Source organism: Artibeus jamaicensis, unplaced genomic scaffold (genome assembly GCF_021234435.1).
Source record: "Artibeus jamaicensis isolate MK-2021 breed Jamaican fruit bat unplaced genomic scaffold, CSHL_Jam_final contig_354, whole genome shotgun sequence".
NCBI lineage: Eukaryota > Metazoa > Chordata > Mammalia > Chiroptera > Phyllostomidae > Artibeus > Artibeus jamaicensis.
This window is the reverse complement of record NW_026521803.1, coordinates 39,693,799-39,709,028: the sequence shown is the minus strand read 5'-3', so window position 1 is coordinate 39,709,028 and position 15,230 is coordinate 39,693,799.

Here is a 15,230-nt window from a genome sequence, read left to right as displayed (position 1 = left end):
TCTTTGACAGCTGTTAAGTTCAGGAAGAGCTAGTGGCTGCTTCCCAATTAAAATATTCGTGGAAATATATACAGAGAAATGTCAGCCTCGTGAAATTTCTATAGACAATGTTGGTGCACATGGTTTCCAGGCCAAGAGTGCAGGTCCCGGAGGACGCAATAAGGAGAACCTACACGTTCTGTCAATCAAACTTATCCCACTTCTGCTCACAGTGCCACCGCGAGGTCACACGTTTGATCCCAGATCCAGCACACTGGAGGCACTGGTAAATACCAATGCCTTCAATCTGCAGCTAGCTGCTAGGTTGTAAAGAAGAGGTACAAACCCTGAAACCAGGTAATGGTCCTCCTCTGACCACAGCTGTTAGGAACTTGAGATGAGAAAGTTCCACCAGCTCAGGCTGGCCCACCAGCTCAGGTGGGCCCTGGTGTGGTGCAGCTTTTCCAGCTGGCCTCTGGGGGCGCTCTGCTCTACTTTAAATGGGAGGCAGCCTACACTGACTTCAGAACCTGGTCCACAACTGATTTCCAGATTGTTTGATTCTAAAGGTTCGTCAGGGTGCCTCAAAATATTCTGTTTCCAGATGATCATAGACCTCGAATATCTCTAAGGTCCCTTTCTTGTAGTTTTCTGGGCTTCTAACCTGATGAGCAGTTCAGTTTTCACCTGAACCCCCATTTCCATGGAAAAATACCCAGCTGAAGATATTAAAAGTAAGTTCTCTCTTTGCAAATGATTAGGGACCTCTGTCCGAACAGACTATAATTTTGTGTTGCTTACGAATAAATTCTCGAGTCCTAGAAGGCTGAAGTCGAGGTCCTATATTGTACGTTTTTTGAACAATTACCCTTCCACTAATGGGTAGTGTTCAGGAAAAGTAGGCATCTGACACATAAATTCATGCAATGCACACTTATTTAACTCAATGACCAACCTTGATAAGTTCTGGTGAAATAAGTCAAAAGCAACATGATATAAAATTTGGTAAAAATTAATAATGATATGAGGAAAGCAAGTTGCAATTGTGAATAATTTGAGGAAACAAAGTAACTTTCTCAGAACAAATAACCAGTGTAGTGAAACATGAGAGAACTACAATTTACAGCCCATCCACAGAAACCACACAATGAGATCTTATAACTTAAACGTCAGGGGAGAACGCCTTTCAGCTCCTTCACTGACACCGCCATCACTTTCAGCCATACTGCACATACACACTCTTCCAGACTGTGTGGTCTACCCCAGCATTGGAGAAAGCATCACTTCTGCTCTCTGTATCTTCTCATCAGTTCTGGAAGTGGCTCAACCAAAGCATTAAGTTAGAGCCCACGTTTTGATCAATGACTTTTACCTTGAAACAATTAAAAGCACCATCGTTTTCACATTGGACTCAAAGCCAAGGGGAGACCAGGGGACGTATAACCAATGAACAAATGTATGTATTATACAATTTTTAGTAACAAAAAAAAATTAAGCATAGCATAGGCTGGAGTCACTGAGGATATACAGCCCTTAAAGCACCCACTCCCTAGGAAAAAGAAGCATTGAACTGCATATTCTCTTGAATGTGTGTTTTGTTTCTCTGCACAGGAAAATGCTTTTCAGTGCATCATCATCAATGACTGGCAGAGAATAATTACATTGTTCCTGTGGAGTTTTGAAAGATTAAGAAGTAGATTAAAAAATAATTTAAAGGTAATAGCTATTTCTCTTCAATTTGTGTAAATAATCAGTAACCGGTCTGGAAAAAAGAGAAGAAGAAGAAAGCTCTCTTTGATAATACACATCGTTATTCAGAGTGGTCGTCATCCTAGCATAATCAGATAAATTTTTGTTTGCAAGTTATAAATTATTCAGAAAGCTTCTTATTACAGTTATGCGGCTGTTTGCTGTGGGGGGCGCGTGCATCATTTGCCTGATGAACACCCTAAAAATGGAGACAAAAATAAAATGCTGGGCACATTTAGTGGGAGTGCCTGTTCCAAGTTAAACACGAAAGGAAGACAAATGCCACAATTAAGATGCATTTGTGAAACCAGAATATAATTGCATTTGCGGATTTGCGGCCAGTTCTTCACGTGTCACTGTCCTTGTACAACAGACTCCAGGATCCTGTGCTCACGGATCTGCACTTGGAGGCAGGGTCATCGTCCCCACTGAAGGTCAAAATACACATCTGATGGGGACAAGTACAGTGTCCAAAAGCAAACTGCCACTTTGAGAAGCAATCAAGCGGTTTCCACGGGGCTGACTGCCTCCAACTCCACCTTGAGGCATTTAACAGAGTGACAGCCAGGTCTTGATTAATCAGCAGAGACACTAATGAACCAGCCTTGCCCGAGGTTTTCTGTGCTCTCTGATTCCTAACTGCCTCTTTAGTGAATGACTCGGGGCCGCCAATGAGCCTCATGCAGGCAGCCCCCTCCTGCCTGGGCACAGAGGTTTGGTGACAGAGGAGAAAGTCCTGCTAAGTGGTGCATTCAGTGTTGTTTATTGTTTATCAAAATACACCTCATAAGAATGTTTAACTGGGGAGTATAAAATGCAAGGAGGCAGGGTTAGGATTCGAGCTGGGTATTGACTTGCTCAGTGATTGAGCCCCATCGTGGAAGACCTATGAAGATCAGAAACCCTGCGTGTGCAGCTTTCAACAGTCTGGGCCCGTAGCTGCCTTCTAGAACATGGTAATGAGCACTGTTGCAATATATACCTAGTAGGCTTTTTGAGTCTGGCAAGGTAATGGGAAGTGGAAGATGACAACTGTTCTTTCAGGAAACACAGCCTCAGATGGCATTCGAGTTCAAATCATGTAGTTGGAAGATCCCAAGGAGATCTGGGAGCAGGAAAGGGAGACAGGAAAGGGAAGGTCAACAACAAAATTTGTACCATCAGCTAAATTGCCACTACCATCCACCGGAGCTTCATCTCAGCACAGATCTCACCACACTGGTGCAGATGTGAACCTCAGAGGCATCTCCAGGTGCAAGACTGCAGGTTGTTAGTCCCCCAGGTATTTCAGCCACTGGCTGGGAGGTGGGGATCCATCTCCCCCATGTTGATCTGCCACATGAATGTGGGCCTTGCAGGTTCTGTCACCAAGGCAGGACACCAGGCAGAGATACAGGTGCTGGGAGTTGGGCAAACTAAGGGGACTTGGTCCAGAACCCATAGCATCTGCTTTAGTTGGGTATAAAAACCATTTATCCAGCCAACTTTCCCCAACTCCTTGGGTTAAAAACTATACTGGTTTGTCTCCCCTGAACACTCTCTGAGTGGTAGCTGGGTCAACAGCACAGAAGCCTAGTAGGTGGCAAGAACAAGTTGTTTATGATTTTAAAAATCTTCCATAGATAATCCACAAAGTGTCCTGAGGTCTGTAAGATAGATGGCAGTGGTTTAATGGATGCTCACAGCATCTCTGATGCTGGTACTCAACCTCAGATAGGTATTTTGTAGCAGAGCCCTACCCAAGTGTACACAAGCAACCAGGCAATCAGAGCTGCACCGGGACCTGGTGGAGTCTGAACTCACATACAAGTGTCCACGGTGGAGAGTCCTGTACCAGCTCCACACACAGCATGGTTGGTCTGATGGATGTCAATCCAACTGCAACCTCCCTGTGCAAGCAAGCACTTCATACACGAGTGATGAAGAGTCCCACCAGATTCTCAGCCAGCATGCCACTGCTCACCATGTATTTTTAAGAAATTACTTCTGTTTAATCTGGTAAAATATTTCTAAGAAACCACAACTTATGGTTATGAAAGCAGTCATTCTATGGTGTTACCTATGACACAAAATTCTCCAAGGCTCATACAGCACAGTGAATACCTAGTCAATGTCAGTTATCAGAAGCAAAAGAAACTGCAATAATAAGCAGTGTCTTTTATCCTCATTAATTATTGCCTTTGCCGTTGGAATTGGACTCAGTGCTTTTCACCTCCTGTTCTTAATTGTTGTTTAGAAATGCTGAGGGCAATTAAAGAGCTCTTGCTTTTCATTCTAGAAGGGGCTAGATTGGTGGCAGTTAAAATGTTAGGATCCCTTAAACAAATAGCTTCCTGTTTGTGTCTCATCAGGATGCAAGTGCGAATCTGAATCTATAAAGATCTTGGTGGTCGGTATCCCTCCTGTCTAAATGACTATCTTTCTCCCTATGTGGCAAGGAAATAATTAGAGCAAACTAAACTTAATAACTTCACTTCCAACCACATGCTTCCTGAGCTTCCCTAAGTCTTCCTTGAGCGGTTGGATAAAAGAAACACTGAGAAATTATGGAACTTCCAGGATCAAACAGGTTAAAGAAGTTCCTGCCACAAAGGCTAAAAGAGAAATAAGGCCATTTTCCCTACAATTCAGCTGCCCCCTACTTCTGCCTAAATTGTCCATGTCAATTATTTACAAAATGTTATTGCTTAGAACTTTGCTGGGAATTGTTTAGATAAAAGGTGGATTTCTCAGAAAATGTATATGTCAAAGATTCTTCAAATCTGAAAGCTGATGAGTTTAAGTGTGGTCACATGCTCTGCAATTTTCCTCCAGCTTGCTGATCTCCACCTACCCCACTCACATGAAGTTCATTCTCCTGCACATTTTCTTCTCTAAGATATTGCTATGGATTCTCAGGGAGGGGTCCAGAAAAGAAACTAGATGCATTGGAGACACAGATGCTACACATGGTTTTAGAGCATGTGGACCACTCACCTTGAGGAAAGCCATTCCAATGTGGAGCCACCCTCGACTTACTCATTTTCTTGCTGTCTGCATGGAAGTATTGTGATAGGGGGAGACTTTGTCTTTTCACCAAGAAGCCCTTTGGGCTACTAGTGCAATGTTTATATTCAGTTTCGATGTGGGTTCTGGGTTTATTAAAATGCTTTCCCAGTGTTCTGGCTGGATTCTAGAGCCCAGTTCCAGCCATAGGACTCTGACGTGGTTTTCATAATATGTCCTCAAAGTTCATATCTAAGCAAAAACTCAGCTGGTGACCTTATTTGGAAATATAGTCTTTGCAGAAGTAATTCGTTAAGATCTAGTTAAGATGAGATCATACTGAGTTAGGGTGAGACTTAAGTTCAATGACTGGCATCCTTATAAGAATAAGAGAGGGCACACAGAAGGAAGAAGGTCATGTGGAGACAGAGGCAGAAACTGATGCATCTACAAGCCAAGGAATGGCAGGGATTGCTGGGGGCCACCAGATGCTAATATAGGCAAAGAAGGAGCTTTCCCCAAGAGTGTTCAGAGGGAGCATGACCTTGACAGCACCTTCGTTTTGAACTTCTGGCCTCCAGGAGCTCCTCAGCTTCTAGTTATTCTCAGGAGATTCAATAACAATATAAAAAGAATCTTCCGTAAACTTTATTGTCATTATTTATTATTCTTATCAAACATATTTTATAAAAGCATAGAGATTTTAATAATTCAAAATAGACAAAGGCAATTTTTTTAAATTTCTTTGCAACATATGTATGGAGAATTATTAATAGAACACTGACAATCTGGTGAATTTGTTTTTCATTTTCTTATGTTGGAGGATTGCCTTCCCCCTTATATGTTTCACAGAATGATCTTCCAGGTTTCAAGTCCTGGGCCTCCATTGCTCTTTCACTGGAAGGAATTAGCAGGCCTCGCACACTCTTTGAAGGAAGAAGCATCAGCTAGGGTCCATAGAAGGAGTAATGGCTTAGAAAGCTTGTCAAATGCCTGTTCTCCCCGGACACATCAACCCTAAGTGTGCCTGTGTATGCATGGAGAAAACAGAAGATTTGAATAAACATTCTGAAACAATTTGATTGAGTTCCATACTATGCTGGCTACCTGCATTCATTGTGGGCTTTTTTCTGTGCTTGAAGTAGCTCTTCCAGCAATGAAGTTAACCCTTTCACTTACTACATGGGGGGAAATAGCTCCATGTTATAAATAGCCCAGTTACATTCATCCAAAATGACTTACTCAGCTTTCACTTTGTGCAAAGCATGACACAGACACTGGGTGAATGCAGAAGTTATTTCCCCTGATGCAAGGACCTTAGGTAATAGCAAAATGGAAAGATACATAAACAATCAATCTTAATAAAATGTTAAAATGGGTCCTAAAGTAATCATACAGGGAATCCCAATATCCATGGATACCCATGCATAACTTGAAGACGAGAGGGCCATTCTCCTGGGAATCTAGCTCCATGCATGGCTGAGATGAATTTAGCAAAACAACTGAAATCTTAAAGAAAATGGCATACACATAGCCAGCTTGATCTGAGAACTAAACCTGAAGGCCAGGTTATTATTTTTGAGCAAAGCTTAAGAAGGGTGGTTCAGACTATCATGCAACCTATTCCCTATAAACTTGTGCCTCATCTTAGGGTCAGAGGAACTGTTACTAAACACAGAAAGAACTATACCACCTAGCTCTCAGCGAGGCTCCTAAATCTTCAGGAGGCAGAGGTTAGAACCTCAAGCACAGTTGCTTTTGGAGAGAGTATAAAACAAGGTAGACAGGCTTCATCAATGAACAACACTGGAACAGCTACGGTAGCAAAGATGTCAGGAGACAGCACCCAGAGCAGCAGTGGCAGGCAGTTTGGCACCTCACTTTGCCATATCCCTTGGTTCATTGCACCACCTCCAGGATCCTCATTTCCAGATCTATGCAGTTAGTGGTGAGAAATGATGTAGCACATGCTATATGGAGGGCAAGAAATTGTTTATTGGAACAGATATTTGGCAGCCTCGTGGGTCTTCCAGAAATAGTTGGGGGTAAAAGATTTCAAAGGGCTGGAGATGCTACAATTGCAGTAGTCACAGAGCCATAGTATTTGTCTTTCCCCGACTGGCTTATTTCCCTTAGCATAATGTTCTCAGGTCCATCCGTATTGTTGCAAAGGGTAAAATTTACTTCTTTTTTATAGCCAGGTAGAATTTTATTGTATATATGTCCCATAGTTGTCTGATCCACTCATCTACTGATGAACACTTGGGCTGCTATTTACAATCTTGGCAATTGTAAATAACACTGCAATAAACATAGGGGTGCTTATGTTCCCTCAAATTCGTGCTTTAGATTCCTTTGGATATATTCCCAGATGTGGAATTCCTGGGTCAAAAGGCAGATCCATTTTAAATGTTTTGAGGTATCTCCATGCTGCTTTCCACAACAGCTGCACCATCTGCATTCCCACCAACAGTGCAGAAGGGTTGCCCTTTCTCTACATCTTTGCCGACACTTATTGTTTGCTGATTTAGTGATGCGGGCCATTCTAACAGGTCTGAGATGGTAACTCATTGTGGTTTGAATTTTCATTGCATAGTAAAATGTTGAGCATTTTTTATGTCTATTGGTCATCTGTATATTCTCTTTGGAGAGGTGTCTACTCAGATCCTTTCCTCATTTTTAATTGAATTTTTTTGGTGGTGAGTTTTGTAAGTTCTTTATAAATAATGGATATTAACCCCTTATCAAATGTATTGACAAATACATTCTGCCATTCTGTGGGTTATCTTTTAACCTTGTTGATGTTTTCCTTAAATGGTGTTGGGAAAATTGGACAGATACATACAGAAAAATGAAACTAGACTACCTTCTCACACCACACACAAGAACAAAGTCAAATAGGATTAAAGATTTAAATGTTAGGCCCTAAACCATAAACACATAAAAGAAAACATAGGCAGCAAAATTCAGGACATTGCCTGTAGCAATATTTTATCAGACGTATCTCCCCAGGCAAGCAAAACAGAAGAAAAAAATAAACAAATAGGACTACATCAAACTAAAAAGTTTTTGAACTAATTCTTAAAGACTGTATATGGGAGTAGGATGGATAGAAGAATTTTACGAGTTTTTTAAACTCATAAAAAATATGAGCAAAAGCTTTAAAGTTTTTGTTCAGAAAACAACACGTGGTTGGTATGGATGGAAAAAATGCTGGGAATGGAGGGTGAAGAAGTGAGAGAAGTCAACTGGGAAAGATTATGAATGAAGTGCACCACTGAAAGATCTCAATTTTATGTTAAAAGGTAAGGAGGTTTAGCCTACAGATATTAAAAATCCATCAAATGGGTGTCTGCACGCATGAATGCGTGTGTGTGTGTGTAAGTTTTAAGATGGCAAATGATGACATTTGATTGGTGGTTGAGCAGCAAGGGGAAAGGTGTGCTGTGACTCCTGAAGTTGTCCACACCCTAATCACTGGAACCTGTGTGTTCCAGTGATTTGCGATAGATGGAGAGATTATCTTGGATCATGGGGCTAAACTCAATGCTTTAGAAGGGAAAGAGAGGCACAGAGAGTCAGAGGGAAAGATGTTACAATGGAAGCGGAGGTCAGAGTCATGGTTAAAAGCCCAGGAAATTAGAAAAAACAAGGCCTGGAGTGTCTGTCCCCAGAGACTCGGAAGGAACACAGCCCTGCAAACACCTTGACTTTAGTCCCCATGAGACCCATTTGGTATCTCTGACTCCAGAAGGAGAACTATGAAGGTAATAAATTTGTGTTGTTTTAAGCTAGGAAGTTAGTGTTAATTTGTTCCAGCAGCAAAAGGAAATTAATACATTTACCTAAGAGGTACGCATCAAGCCTGTTTGAGGTGCTTTGTATGACTCCTCAGATGAAGTCTAGCCAAGGCCAATAGTGAAAGAAACGTTGTTATTTCCATTTAGAAATATTAGCACGGATTAGAAAACTGAGACTGAAAATTATTAAACAAATTGTTACTAAATAGTCGAACCTCCCTTCATCTAGTTTTGTCTTCAGAGTTTATGTGATGTTGGCTCTGTGAAAAGTGGAGAGAATGGGATTGGCTGCGAGATGAGCTAAGAGGTAAAATAACCATGAACTAGACTCACCATCTTACAGCACACTACTTGAGCCTTATGCCACATCTCAACAGGTGACAAATGGGTAGAAAATGCATCTCCAGTGGGGATGTGGGGGCAGGGAGAAGAGAGGCGATGAAGCCAGGGCTTATGTAGACCTAGAGGCCTCGTAATTACTAAGTAATATGAACTACTGGGTCATTTAAAGCTCTGTGACCTTTGGAAAGTTATGAGATCAATAACACCAGAGAGTTATTGTATAAATTATGCATGTTTGTAAAACTCTGAGGCCAGTCCTTTACATATAATAAGTATAATACTAAATGGGTGTTATTATTATTGTTATTGTTATTTGTTTAAAGAACTTACGGTAGTAATTGGTGAATATATGATAAAACAGTGATATAGAAAAAAGTGTAAGAGACCAATTGCAAGAGGAAAAACAAGAATTTTATGAAACTGATGACAAATTAAAAATAAATACATCTAGCCATTGTTCTTTCAACTGGTGTTAATTTAGGTCCACCATAAGATTTTTAAAATATCTTCAATATAAAATATTCAACATTAAAATCAAAACAATAAACAACAAACATTGATTTTAAATACATGTAGTTTATAATACTAAATAGGATATTAAATATTTAAACAATTTTGTCACTTTGAAAATGCCTTGCTATATTTTTTAACTCAAATTGATTTTAACCATTTTTTGGTTGCACACTATGTATAAGATTGAAAATCTGAAACATCTAAACTTTCAACAACTCTTAATTTCTGGAATAAGTTGAATATTGAAAAATTAAGTGTGTTGCTCACACGTAATCTGGAATACTGTAAAACAATGTGTATGACATAGTTCGTTTTTGTTGAAGACCAGCACACACACACATTTTGTCTGTCCCTAGGTTCTGACACTGTCAGTCTGCCCGTCTCTCTTAGAAATCACCCATCGATGGAAAGAGGAGCTGGAGGTTTTGGGGTATTCTCTATGTCCTACTTTTGCATGACTATGTTAACATTTTTTCCTGTAAATATTATGTATCTGTTTCAAAAAAGCAAAAACTTAAGCCATTAAAATTGCTTTTTAAACACAAATTACAATGATTGTTTAATTACCCACTGTACAAATGCGTCATAACTTATGTGCATATTCCCCTGTTGACAGCCTGCGGAGCCTCACTTTTGGGGCGACCCTCTTATTATCTGTACCACTGTCTGTCTGAACCACTGTCGCTTTTGTGCACCGTGTTGCTTCCCCAATGTCACACACTGCCAGGCCAGGATCACCATAAGCCCAGAACACTCTACAGTATCTGCTAGTGAAGGAATTAACATCTGATGAATGAGAAATCCCAGGACAGACCCTGAGGGCACCATTAAGAGGCAGGGTTTCAATTACAGCTCCAGTAAGTCTAAGACGTTCTATAAAGATCAAGTTGGACTAATGTCCATAAAAAGGAAAGGGCATTAATTTGAGTCTCATTTGTACTTACCACAAAGGGTAACCATTTATCATCTTAAGTAAAAATTTGTGACTTGCCAACTACTTTCTTCGTGTGAACATATTAAACATGGCAGGCCTCGGGAAATGGCTACAAAAAAAGAGTGAACAAGTCACTGAGTATGAATTTCAAAACATTTTGTGTAGTATTTCTTCACACCAAATGCTGGTCTTAGTGCAGAGGGGACAGAGAAACAAGTAAGATGTGGCAACTAAATGCAATATGAATTCCTGGACTGGATCCGGAAACTGAGGGAAAGACAAAGACATTTTTAGAAAACTTGATGCAATCAGAATCAAGTCTGAAGTTTAGTTAAGAGTAAAATACAAATGTTGGTTTCTTAGATTTGGCAAAGTCACCACAATAATATTAGGAGTAGCTGAAAACCGAAGGGTAGGTGGAAATGCTGCATCTTTGCAATTTTGCAATACTTTGAAAATTATTCTAAAATAAAGTTTATTAAAAAACCAATGCAGTAAGCAATAAGGTAAGGTTTTTATAATAATAAGGTGTTTAGGTTTCTCTTTAATTCTTTGAAGTTTTGAACAAAGTCCCAAGACGCATCTTAGTATGAGTAATTCTACTTGGAGATTTAAAAAATGCTTCAACAAAGCATTAAAAGTTGAGGTGAACCACCAGGGTTGAGTAGGAATTTGCCAGCCACTGAAGAGGGCGCAAGGCTCTAAAGGCACAAAAACAAGTTAGGAAAAGACCACTGCGTGTTTGAGGGACTCAGAAGACATCATACTGGTGGAAGCTGTAAGAGGTGAGATGTTCAGAGGCCCTCTACCCACTAGGCCCAGGGTTCTTTTAGAGATGTATAAAACGTCTTCATTTTTTTGAAAATCAGAAGAAAAAAAAGAAATGTTAGATCTACAAAAGCATCTTAATATATTTTAACACAATTATCTCTATAATAATGTAGCAGTAAATGATGACAATGGTGATGGTGATTGGAGGGGACCAGGAAATGCACAGCACATCTCGGTGGTGTTTAGCTGTCCCTTCTGGTGGCAAGCGACCTGTTTTTTTTTCCAGCAGAGAAAAGATATCAAAAGCTTAGGTCAATAAAAATGTTCTAATATATAATCCTAACACATCGGTCTTTATAATAATAGTCATAAATATAAGTTCCAATATTTTTGGAGGAGGGCGCTCACAAAGGTGGAAGTGCCAAGAGCCCACAAAAGCCAGAGTGTGTCCCCAAGGTGACTGATTTCACATGTGTCGTCTTTTACGGAAAGGCCAACATGGTAATGTTAAATTAAGATTTAATTAGCTCTGCCTAATGGGATATTTTAATTGGTACTTGAACTATAAATGTAACACAATTTAATAATTTGTTAAAAATTATTTAGGGAAAACATGTCCAATAATCACATATATTTTGTAAAAATCGATTTCAAGGAATTCTCTCAATTTATTTTTGGCATTACCCCATTTTTCTCTTTTCCTAGTCCTCTGTGCCTTATTCTTTATGTCGCTGCCTTAAATAAAGAAAGGTAGGATCTAAAATTAAATGAATAGGTGAGCAATTTGCTTCATTTAAACTAACTTGGGCCTAATTTATTAATCAGTAAACAATGACATACCTAAATATGCAGCAGAAGACTCAAAATTAGTTTACATAATTTCATCTTTCAATTTCCTTGCTGACCTGCAGAAAGATGGTACAGAAACAAGTTTATTTAACTCCCTGGACTAGGGGAAGCAAAGGTAATACATTGTGTTCATCACACACAGCCGTCAATTGCGGTCTGGGAACCTGACAGCTCCCAGACACATGTGGGAAGTGGGGAATTTTACCATATTCTTACTGGTTTCTGTACTGTCTTCTGCAAAGAAGACTTTGTTTGATTCTTCTTCATTATCAAACAATGCTGGATGACAAGAGATTAGCAGCACATTACCGAGGAGGGAGCACTGACTTCAAGCTCAGAACAGGAACATTTGAATCCTGGCTCAGCCACTTGCCAGACTGTCACTTTGGGGCAGACCCATAAGACTGAGTCTTTGTCACCTTTGAAAATGAATGTAAGTATAATTCGTCCCCCAGAAGGGTCTTACAAGGCTTGAATAAATGAAGTAATATTATATGTAGAAAGCTCTGTGAAAACAATGTACACAAGCAATTATTATTTAGATGCCATCTGTTTTGGGTGTCTATATAGACATATGTACATACATGTATACACACATATAATTAATACATATTCATTGAATACATGTATACAGAGATTACTTACATTTCTATGAATGGGATTAGTGTCCTTGTAACTGAGACCTCGGAGAACTCCCTCGCCCTTCCCACCATGTGAGAACAAGGCAGAAAATGTCACCTATAAGCCAGGAAGCAAGTCCTTCCCAGACAGCAAATCTGCAGGCACCTTGATCTTGGACTTCCAGCCTCCAAACTGGGCGAGATGAACGTGTGCTGTTCAGGAGCCTCCCAGTGTGGTGTTTTGTCTGTGGCAACCCGAACTGCCTAAGACGGCAGTGAGTCCACATTTACCTAGGGTCGAAAGTGAGCTTCTGAGATGTTCAACCATCGACTATCACTTCTTTTTTTTTGCTCTGGTCATTCACTTTGTACACATTTTTCAGCCCCATTCCATGTCCCAGGACAGAACCACCAGGAAGGAAAGAAGGCACAGCTTTTCCATTCACCAGACAGAGGGAGTGAATGGGAAAATGAAATATGAGATCCAATGACAGCTTTCCTCTTTTCTGAGCTAGAACTTCTCAAATGTGCCTGGTTATTTGAATCATTTGTGACTATTGTTAAGATAGCCATCTCCCAACTCTCCTCCCCCCCACAAAAAATAACCTAGGGGAGGAGCCTGAACTTCCATGTTTTGTTTGAGCTTATTCAGATCTTTAACAGGTATCTGAGGTGATTCTTTAATGGGGCGAATTTGGGAAACTGCTCTGACCTAAAGGAGGAAGGGCAAACTTTTTTTATGTGTGATGGACAGTTTCTAATGTATTTATCTATGAAGTCTGTTCAGAAGCTATCCACCCATGTACCATGAAAAAGAAACATTTATTGAAGAAGATACAAGAAACATTGTACACAGGACAAAGAAGTCTCAGTCCCCTTCGGTGTAGGCGCCTTGGGACCTCACACAGTTCTCCCAATTGCCATCAGCTGCCCCATTGTATTTTCCTGAATCTCACCAAAGTTCTAAAATCTCTTCCCTTTCAAAATTGATTTTAGTTTTGGGAAAAGCCAGAACTCACAGGGTGCCAAATCTGGGCTGTAGCAGAAATTGAGTCACCTGGATGATTTGATGTTTCACCAAAAACTCTGCGTGAAACGTGATGCATGAGCGGGCACCTTGTCATGATGAAGCTGCCAATTACTGGTCACCTTCCGAATCATCTGAATAGTTTCTGTGGAAGAATGTTCAAGCTTAGTGCAAAATTTGTTGCAGAGTCATTGCTCTACTCACTCAATCATTTTGATTGTGATAACCACACAGTACACATGCTCTCTCAACAGCGTCTGCCATCCCCACTGACTCATCCAGTGAAGTTGTCATGGTTCATGCATGCTCATTCCAGTCCACTCTCCTTGGCTGCCAGGTTACATCAATGTCACACAAACTGTTCTCATTATATCAACAATGGTTGGACTTATTCTGACAGGACTATATATGTATGTGTGTGTGTATTGTATATATGTATTAAATTAACATAGAGCTAATGAATACAGTTCTATTTGCATTATAATTTAGTGGAAGGGAGATTAGAGAAAGAGGAATGCTCTATTCCAGACTATTGCTGAAACTTACGTTCTTGAGTCCAGTGGACAGAGTCGTAGGGAAAAGCAGTGGGTGCTTACCTGGGTTTAGATGGTGCCAGAAAGGAGTGACAGGCTCCACATATCATGATCTTTAAAGACCCCCACGAAAGCATGAAAGGTCACCCTCCGTCAAATTGAACGGAGAAAACAGATTGGAATGTGGCTGTGTGTTTTGCTATTATACTCATTGCTTTCTCTACAGCACTTTGGGGAACTTAGAGAATTTTCTTGGAAGGCAAGCTATTGAAAAAATTACTTACCTTTCAAAAAACCAGAGCTGCCCTCGAGGAACACAGAACTGTGTTGATTTAGTGTAGCCACGAGCTTTGTGACTAGGGGAATGTTCCTGGATGGACATCAGAAACACCATGCTTTTTACTAGAAATTCCTCAGAACTGTCACCATTATCAGCCCAAGATACTCCAGGAAGCTGCTGCCAATAGAAGTCAGATGAACTACTCAGACAGCCCCCCTGGTAGGAGCCCTTATGGAGGGAGCTGCAGTTGGAAGGCGCACAAAAATCAGCCGACCTAGAGGGTATTAACTGCTATTCTCTGGTCGCTCCCATATCAGCCTGTGATTCTAGACATCCTGGAGGGAATTAAAGATTCAAGAACAGCCTTACATAACTGCATAATTCCATCCACCAAGTACCCATCTTTCTTCAGCCATCAAATATTTATAGAGCCCCTAGGTCTTGCCAGAATATTTTCTGGGTGCAAGAGATAAAGTGTTAGGAAGAAAGCAGAGGGATCACTTTTTACCAGGATTGAGCTTCTTCCAGACAAGTACAGGAGAGAGCAAAAGGAGAAATTGCAAGTATGGACGAGAGGAAGGTGTGGACCATGGCCATAGCAAGTGGCTAGAAAGAAAAAGTTTTAGGAGGAGCAATAAATTGATGATGGTCTTTTGGAATAAGGAATTAGAGCCAAATGAGCTGAGGTTCCATTATTTCCCATGTGAGTTAGTGCAGCCTCCTGAACTGATCTCTTCCTGCGCCTACCCTTCCCCCCCCATCTGTTCTTAAACCAACAACTGAAATGATCTTGTTAAATATGAGTTGAAGTATCTCACTCCTCTGTGTAACATACTCCAGTGGATTTC